General features: G+C 40.0%; 1 long non-coding RNA gene across 1 annotated transcript in view; it reads right to left on the bottom strand.

The window, feature by feature from the left end:
* Nucleotides 1-2,204: 2,204 nt before the first annotated feature.
* The window catches only part of LOC141275760 (uncharacterized), a 154,225-nt gene continuing 146,963 nt past the window's right edge, over nt 2,205-9,466 (bottom strand). Inside the window, exon 3 of the long non-coding RNA XR_012324048.1 lies at nt 2,205-2,225. This is a non-coding gene — a long non-coding RNA (uncharacterized lncRNA). The remainder of the gene's footprint in view (nt 2,226-9,466) is intronic.

Below are 9,466 nucleotides of genomic sequence, written 5' to 3'. Positions count from 1 at the left end.
TTCACTATCTGCAGCTACAATGTCCATATTTGTTGACAAACATTTTTTTTTCCCCAACCTGGTTGGCTGGTATGACAAGTACCGTCATCCTCATCTTACCGGATCTGAGGCACAGAAAGGCTGACCAAAATGTCCAAAACCCCATGAGTTAGTGGCACAGCCAGGGTCTAAGTCCACATGTCCTGGCCACAGACAAGCGCTCTTTTCATGCTCGCATAGTTCTCTGTAATACCGGGAATTATTAAGAATAGGGAACAGGACACAGTGTGGCCAGGAGATTAGCAGAAACATAATTCTCCTGAGAGACAGCACGGAGACATCTGTTAGCTACTTAGCAAGGGTCTAACATCCTCTGTGAGAGGATAATAAATCATCTCTGTCCACCTCTCTCTGGGGATATAAGCATTATTGCTCAATTAGAAATTTGTCCTTTAAGGAGCTTTGATATTCTCAGTGAAAAGGTGCTGCTGAAAAGTGAAAATATTTTCTTTGCTTCTGCTGTGCAAACGATAAAAAGATGTAGCTCAGGTTAAGGAATTACTGGAAGACATAAATTCTTCATCTAATAATGTTAGGACTATACTCTGAAGCTCTCTGAATGGAGGGATTGCGAGTCCCCGTTGCACTGAACACACACCTTACAATGCAGTAAAAATCTTCTTATGCAACACAATCGGAACTGCTAATTAATGAGCTAATCGGAGATGGGGGCGGGGGCCCTGGAGGGAAGGATACATTTATATTGTAAATCTTATATTTTAACTTAAATAAATGTAAATGTACTCAACAATCTGGTAGAAGGTTGTGGCACTTTCCCTCACTATGAATTCACTGGAAAGGTTCCAAACCTACACTTTTTACCCAAACCACACTCATATGATCTCATTTTTAACTTCCATTTTTTTCTTCCTGTGTAGTGGGTGAGAACTTAAAGACACTTACGGACAAAATACTGTAGATTTTATTATTTTTCCCAATCTTTGCTAATTAACTCATTTGACATTATTGAGCCTTTCCAAAGCATTCCATTTAAATTTCATTGTAGTAATTCTCTGTCTGTCTGTCTCTCTTTCCAGACTCATGTTTCATTAGTTAGGTCATATTAAAGTAAACTGCATAATTTTAATAACAAATAAAACTGGCACAAATATGTTAAAGAACAAACAATTCTGACTGTCAGACAGCGTGAAACTCAACTTTTGGGGGTAGAGATGGGCCCGTGTGGGCAGACTGTTCAGTGTGCTCCGAGCACCAGCTGAGCCCTTACAGAGTGGACAGAAAGCCCTTGTTCTTCCTGTGAGTCGCTTAAGTGGAAATTGGCTAAAAGAGCACCCACTGTAGTTTCTACTAGCTAACTGTTAATATTAAGCAGGAGTTTAAATTATATCTATCCTATTTATACTCAAAGTTTTAAAATCCCACCCTCCCAACCCACAAAATCCCCAGAGTCTGTCAATTTACCTATTCAGGCAATAGGTTTGGGTTCACATTATCTCGTTTCTAGGTCCCTAAAAGACCCAGTTTCTCACTAGTGCAGCCTCTTGAAATGGGAAGAAAGGGCTGGATAAACAAATGAATTCCAACTTTTGTTTTCTTCTGAGCACTTGCAAACATCGGAAACTATCTTATTATTTCTTCTTTTCTGTTTCCCATAATTAGGAGGTACATTCTGTGAGAGATGGGACCTCATCTGTCTCATCCACCTTTGTATTCTTGGCACATCTAGGATAGTGCCTGGCACAGAGAACCTACACAATAAATGTTTTTCAATGAATGATGATTTGATCTGGCTGCCCTGAGTATACACAACATCAACGTCATCTCCACTGATTTGCTCTCACTTAATTACTAACTTTTTTCTTTTAAAAATAATTTTTTACACTATTAGAAGTTTTCCAATTGCTTGGCAATAATGCAGCCTGCACAAGGCTAGATTCTAATCTTGTTTATATCAGGTCAGAAGATTACTTTTGCTCCAGAAAATAAAAGGGGTGTAGTACAAAGATCAGAGCTGCATAACGGCTCACTCATTGGGTACACCAAGGGATATAATATGGTCATTCAGACCTGGCCTTACTAAACGATCTTGTACATCTACATACCTGAGAGCAACCAGCCACGCACAAGGTAACACTGTGCCCAAGCCCAGCACACTTCATGTCACCTCTCATTGCACCTACAGTCCAAGCCTGTTATCAGAACTTCCAGTATGAGCCATGACAGAACTGCCAAAAAATGAAGATATAAAGAAAAAAATGGATTTCCTATCTGTGCTTTAAAACTTCGTTTGGTTTTACTTAAGTGTATGTTTTGTTTGGGTACACTTAGATTTATAACCAAAAAGGTGAAGACATGATGAAAGAAATTTTTGTTAATATAGATTAATGAAAAAACCAACTACATATGGAAAGAACAACTCATTTTAAGGGACAGGAGGAAGCAACAGAAAGTTTCCTCAAATAGAAGAAAAATTAAAGAAGGAAGGAAGAAAGGAGAAGAGAAAGAAAAAGAAAGAAGGAAAGAAAGGAAGGAAGGAAGGAAGGAAGGAAGGAAGGAAGGAAGGAAGGAAGGAAGGGAGGAAGGAAAAGGGAATTCTTGTTTCGTCAATTAAAAAGATAGTCAAGATTTCATGCTGGCCCCCATAGAGTGGACATGACCACAATCTCCCTTCAAGAGTCACCTTTCACACAATCTCTTAAGCTACAACTACAGAGTTTGCTCCAAATCTTCCCTCATCTTCACATTCAGCCATTAAAAACTACCCTTAAAATGTCTTGCAAGTTCAGCCCTCCTCCATCCCATTGATACTGGTTCATGCTTTGGTCTCATGGAGCAATGGGTTGGTACAACTGCTCCGAATGGTTCACCTGCCAGGGGTCCGTCCCTGTGCTACTCCATCTCCATGCTGCCACCAGACTTCCCTCTCACCCAGGCTCCATGGTGCACCGTTTCATCCCTCACGCGAGCTCAGCTCACCTCTGAAGTCTCATCTCTCATCAGTCTTTTCACAACACACCCCCTTAAGCTTCAGGCACAATCAGGAAATAGTGGGCTATGTGAGTCTGAGGCTCAGTAGAGCAATCTGGAACAACCCTAAAATTTATAAATACGGTACTTATTTATTCTGAACTGTTTCTATAGTGAATACTGTGATGCAACAACAAGATTCCATGCCCACCCCCCTTCCCAGACCACATTGCTCATTCCTTCAGCTGCTGGGAGCACTGCTTCATAGTTAAATCCCTCTCCAAAGATGCTGCCTCACCCAAGCTTACATTCCCTCCCAGCCAGCAGCTCACATTCGGTGACTGAAGCAGGACAAAAAGCCCAGACCTCCTGCCCTGATGGAATAACTGTGAAGGGTTATCCCAGCTCCAGAGCTTCCCATGGGATAGGCTGAGTTCTCTGTTGTGATTATATTATAGTTCAACTTCTCTCTCTGCCCAATCCTGCTTCCCTTACTTTCAGGGAGCACTTCCCAATAAACCTCCTGCTTGGAAACCTCAGTTTCAGAGTTTGTTTCCAGAAAATCCAACCAAAAGCAATTTATCTCTTTAAGTTTTTTGGGGAAATATTACTATTTTGTAAATAATGACTTCAATTTTAATTAATGTTCATGCTGGACCATTAAACATTTTAAAGGTTCTGTTTTTTTTCAGAATGTTTAATTGAAAAGAAAGGACATCTGTCTTTTTTTAAAAAGTCTATTAATTTCTATCCATCTCCACTGCCAGATATTGCTTAAAATACTGGAGCTAGAATTCTGAAATCTGGCTCTGTCATTTCCCAGCTATGTAACTGCAGTAGGTTACATAGTCCTTCTTTATTGCAAATTCCTCATCTGTAAATTGGGGATAATAATAATATGTTACTTAATGGACTGCTGTGAAGGTTAAACGAGTTGTCATATAGAAAGCATTAAGAATGGTACCTAGCCAAAAATGAGTGCTAAAATTCATTAGGCTTAACATTAGCTGCTGTAACGAAGAGCTAGAATTATCCAATGACTCAAACACAGCAGATAGTTCTTCCTCATTTAAGTAACATTCCAATTGGGGCAACTTTTCTCTACATGGCTTTACAAGGACCTACATTAATGGATTCCCAGTTACCTTCAGTACATGGCTTCTCCATCCCTATTAGCCAGAAAAGGGAAAGAACAGAGAGGAGTGTGCATGGGAGATTCCCATGGGTCAGGCCTGGAATTGGAGCTCTTTATTTCTGCTCACATTCTGTTGGTTGGAACATAATCACATGGCCACACCTAACTGCAAAGGAGTCTGGGAAATGTAGTCTAAGAAATGAATTTTAGTGACTGTGCAGCAAACTTTGTTAAATTATTGTTATTATCACTGTCATTATTACCAATTTTCTAGGTTGGCTCTCATCTCCACTCTCCTGAAATATCACAGTAGGCTCCTCACTGGTGTCCCTGCCTCCAGACTGTTCCATCAACTCAAATCCTTTGTCCACACCAAACGCAGAATTATTATCTAAAATCCAAGTCTGATCATGTCACACACCCGCAACTGTCAGCTTTATACCTTTCTGCAACATCCCACTGCCTCAGGATCCAGTCAAAGCCCCTTCAGTTCCCCCACGATCCAGTCACCCCATACCCCTTCGGTATCACCTCCAGTCACTCTTCACCTTGCAGCTGGCATTTGTGATTGGACACTGTGGAGATTCCTGTGAGTAGGCAGACAAGACCCTGCCCTATGGAGTCGACATTTTAGCAAGAGAGCGAAAAACAAGAAAACAAATCAATATACAATATTAAGTAGTAAAGAATATGGTAAGAAAAATAAAGGGTAAGGAAACTGAGAGTGGTAAGCTAAATAAATAGGTAAATAAATAACATCTTAAATTTTACCCGCAAAGGATAGGCATTCCACAGAGAAATATGCCATGGACTTGATCTTCACTATAATTACACACACCCCTGTGACTGCATATTACAAAAGAGTTCTTATCATTGACCTATATTTGTGTTCCTTTGAATTTCTTTTATGACTGCTATTGAAGGAAATAATACAGAGCACTAAAGACTGCTTAATGTGCTGTTTGTGTGGGATGTTGAGAGAATAATATAATTTATTATTGCCCCAATGGGGAATGAGAGTACAAAGGGCTCATTCCCCACCCCCCAGCCCCACAACCTGCTTTGCAGAAAAAGTCAACATAAAAATATTTAATGAAATCAGATTTTACTCAAGGATGTAAAACTGTTATTATTTTTTAATTACCTGAACAATGATACTATCACCTCGGTAACTTTAAAAATGTTTCTTTTATGATGTTTCTGTCACCTTACTGGATTCAGGTTTTCAAGTGTAGAAGATGTAAAGTTGAAGATTTTCTTGTAAATCCTGTTCTTTTAATCAGGGTGAGCTTCTGCCACCTGATTTGATTAGATCTTAGATCTTCCTTCTCCATTGCTGCTCTCCTATCCTTAGCACATGGCTTCCAAACTACGGCCCAGGGTGGTTGCTTGAGCTCCAGCTATTATACTTACATCCCAGCCATCAGAAGAGGAAACAGGTAAAGAAGAACATGCCCCTCGTGACATACAGAAAAATTGTCTGCTAAAGATGCCCATGTCCCAATTCCTAAAACCCATAAATATGTTACTTTACAGGTGTGATTAAGTTAAGGATCTTGAGATGGGGAGAGTATGCTGGATTATCCAGGTGGGCCCAATGTAAACACAAGGGCCTTTATAGAAGGGTGGCAAAAGGGTCAGAGTCACAGAAGGAGATGTGTCATTGAAAACAGAGGTCAGAGTGATATGAGGAAGTGGCCCTCAGCCAAGAAATGCATGTAGCCTCTAGAAGCTGGAAAAGGCAAAGAAACAGATTCTTTCCTAGAGCCTCCAGAAGGAACCCAGCCTATCAACCCATTTTAGACTTCTGACCTCCAAAACTGTAAGATAAAAAAATCATGTTGGGCTTCTCTGGTGGCGCAGTGGTTGAGAGTCTGCCTGCCGATGCAGGGGACACGGGTTCGTGCCCCGGTCCGGGAAGATCCCACATGCCGCGGAGCGGCTGGGCCCGTGAGCCATGGCCGCTGAGCCTGCGCGTCCGGAGCCTGTGCTCTGCAATGGGAGAGGCCACAACAGTGAGAGGCCCATGTACCGCAAGAAAAAAAAAAAAAAATTCATGTTGCTTCAAGCCACTAATTTTGTGACAATTTGTTACAGCAGCAATAGGAAACTAATGCATCTCCCTTAAGTTACAAGGAAGAAGGTAAAATTGGATAATGAGGCACACAATTAGCATATCCTGCCATGATATTTTCCTTTAAAAAAAAAGAAGGAAATATATAATCCAAAGGAAATAGGTTAATTATGTTTTACTATAAGTTTTTGGTTGCAAAAATAGAACCCTAATCCCAATTCTAGCTAATTTAAGGTTAAGCAAGGGGAAGAGAGGTTTTTTTACAATATATTTGAATGGCTCACCCCATTAAGGAAGAAATAAAGGATAAACTGTATATCCATAGGGCCTGTAACCAGAGACGTGTCCAGCATCAGCCCCTACTCTCCCCTCTCTGTCTCTTCCCTCTGCTTTTCTCTGTTCCAGTTCATCCTCTTCTACTGAAGATGGACCTTATTCATATGATGAGAATCAAGGCAGTGATCATCTCTGGGTGATTCAGTCCAACTTAAAGACCTTCACTTGGTCATTCATTCATTTGCCATATATTTATTAAGCCCCTACTGTGTTGCAGGCCCATGAATAAGACACACAAGTCCTTGATCTCATTCCAGTAGCTGATACAGATAATAAACAAACACCTAGAGAAGATCCTTAGAGATTGTCACAGGTATGATGATGGAAGGGAGCAGAGAGTTGAAACACAGAGTAACTGCGGAGACCACTCTAGACTGGAGGTCAGGGAAGGACTCTCTGAGGAGTTGATATCTGAGACACCAAAGATAAATAATGCACAGGTAAGCAGGACTCAGAGGACAGTAAAGACTCCATGATGACTTTTTGAAGCAACCAACAGAAGGGAGGCCAGCATACCTGGTGCGAAGTGAGCAGACAAGGACAGTAAGAAATGAGGCTAGGAGCTAAATCCAACAGAGCCTCATGGATACATCTTGGTTTTCCTAGGAAAGTCCCTATCACACCTGTTTTCCCACCATAAATATTGAGTATCTCAGTTTGGATGATAAACTGTACAGTCACCCTACATACAAAATCCCATAAAAGTCAGAATTTTATTCTAAGAGAAATGGAAAGACATTGAAAAGTTTTAAGCAGGGCAATTGCATGATCTGATTGTATTTAGTATAACTGGAAACCAGATAGTGAGTTAATAAATGCAGTAAGTTAAATATGCCTGCATTTGGAGCACTGACATTTTTTTTAGTAAAAGAAATCAATGTCGAGATAAAATAAAAATAGGTAAAATTTGCAGCCTAGCATAAGGCATAGATACACACTCATCATCCTCATCTAACACTTAGACCTCAATACCACTGCTCTGTTAGTTATGCTTCCCACTTCTCTTAAACTCAGAGGCACTTTCTGAGGCAGAACCCAGCTCCAGCTTTCTGGGTCTCATGGCAACTTGGCAGCACAATGCTTCTAGGCTAGAATCCCAGCTTCCATGGATTCATGTAGTTTCAGCCACAAATATTTACCTTGCCTGGCTCCTGGGGCTAATTAAAGGGGCAGGGTTCCATTCCTCTTGGCTCTCCCCTAAACTGCTTGCAGAGACAGAAGCAGCTGCAGCACAAGAACAGCCCCATAATTCATCTCTACATCCACACAGTGACTCCCTCACAAATGTCCTCTTCAAATTAGAAAAAGGGTTCATGGCCATACCCTGCCCTAGCCACTCTCCTACTGGATCTGAAAATTACACCTCTCTATAATGATTTCTTCTAGAAGCTGAAGTTATCCTTAGTAGTATATCTGTTCTACAGCTGCCTCTGGAAGAGAGAATCTCAGGATCAAATGCTAACAGCGTATTATACCAGTTAGAACACAGTGTTTCATTGCATATTTTTATCTTTATCATAAAAATGATATATGCTTACTATAAAAAATTCAAGAAGAAAAGGTGGGAATTGAAAAGTGACTTTTTCTTTCTCCCCTCCCTCAGTCCCTGTCACTGACCCGATGAATGCCCTTCCGCTGTTAATCTCCATCAATTTCCACCATTTCCTACGCATATACAAGCAAATGGAGAAGAATATATTAGCATTTAAATTGGTAACCCTATAGGCCTTTAAAGTGATTTTCATGATAACAAGTCCAGATCTGATAAACCATGAACTGGAGTCACATCCCAGTTCCCTGGGAGGAAATGAAGGCTGGGCCCTTCTTGCAAAGTAGAATAGCTGGGTTAATCCTGGTTACGATTCAAAACAGGTTCAAGAACCCAAATTCAAGTTTCCAGGCCCAGGAAGAAATTAGAACATGAGGTGAGGTTACATCTCTGAAAACACTCAGAGCTTGAATAGAGGAGAAAAATAGATGGAGAAGATAATCAGTCTACTGACAGATGAATGGATAAATAAAATGTGTATACATACAATGGAATATTATTCAGCTTTTAAAAAGGAGGAAACCCTACCATTTGTGACAACATGGATAGACCTGGAAGACATTATGTTAAGTGAATAAGTCAGTCATAGCAGGACACATATCCCCCCATGATCCCACTTATATGAGATGGCTTGCATAGTTAAACTTACATAAGCAGAAGAAAGAGTGGAGGTTGCCAGGGGAAGAGGGCAGGGGGAAATGGGGAGATGTTCAAGGGGTATAAATTCACAGATGTAAAAATGAATAAGTTCTAGAGATCTGCTGTACAACACAATGCCTGTAGTTAACACTATGGTATTGTGCACTTAAAAATTTGCTAAGAGGGAAGATCTAGTTAAGTCTTCTTACAACAACAACAAAAGCAAAGGAACCTAAGGAAACCTGTAGAGGTGTTTTATAACCTTGATTGTAGTGATGGCATCATAAGTGAATGCACAGGTCCAAATTCATCAAATTGTATACAGGAATGTGTGGCTTCTTTTGGATCTATCAGTTATACTGCAGTAAGGTTGTGAAAGTAAATAAATAAAATAAATGCCAGGCTCAGGTAACAGGGAGAGAGTATGTTTTTGCCTTTACCGAGGAGAATTTGGGGGGAGATTTCCATTCCTAAATTATTCCCTGAAATGAGCAACCTACATTAATTAGACAAAATAATATTCAATATTCAGAATAATTTCGAGTTTTATGAAATAAGTGTATACAAAATAAAGAAAATTCCATTCCCTCTTATTTGTATTTCCTTTTTTTTAATGTAAAGTAATATTAAATTTTACCAGATGATTTTTCTTGCCTCTATTAAGATAATTGCATGCTTTTTCTCTTGTAATTTGTTAATGTGATAAATTATACTAACAGATTTTTCTAACCTTAAACCATCCTTGCTCTCCTGGGATAAACCCAAT

Source organism: Tursiops truncatus, chromosome 11, assembly GCF_011762595.2.
Source record: "Tursiops truncatus isolate mTurTru1 chromosome 11, mTurTru1.mat.Y, whole genome shotgun sequence".
Taxonomy (NCBI): Eukaryota; Metazoa; Chordata; class Mammalia; order Artiodactyla; family Delphinidae; genus Tursiops; species Tursiops truncatus.
This window is presented reverse-complemented; position numbering and strand designations above follow the sequence as displayed.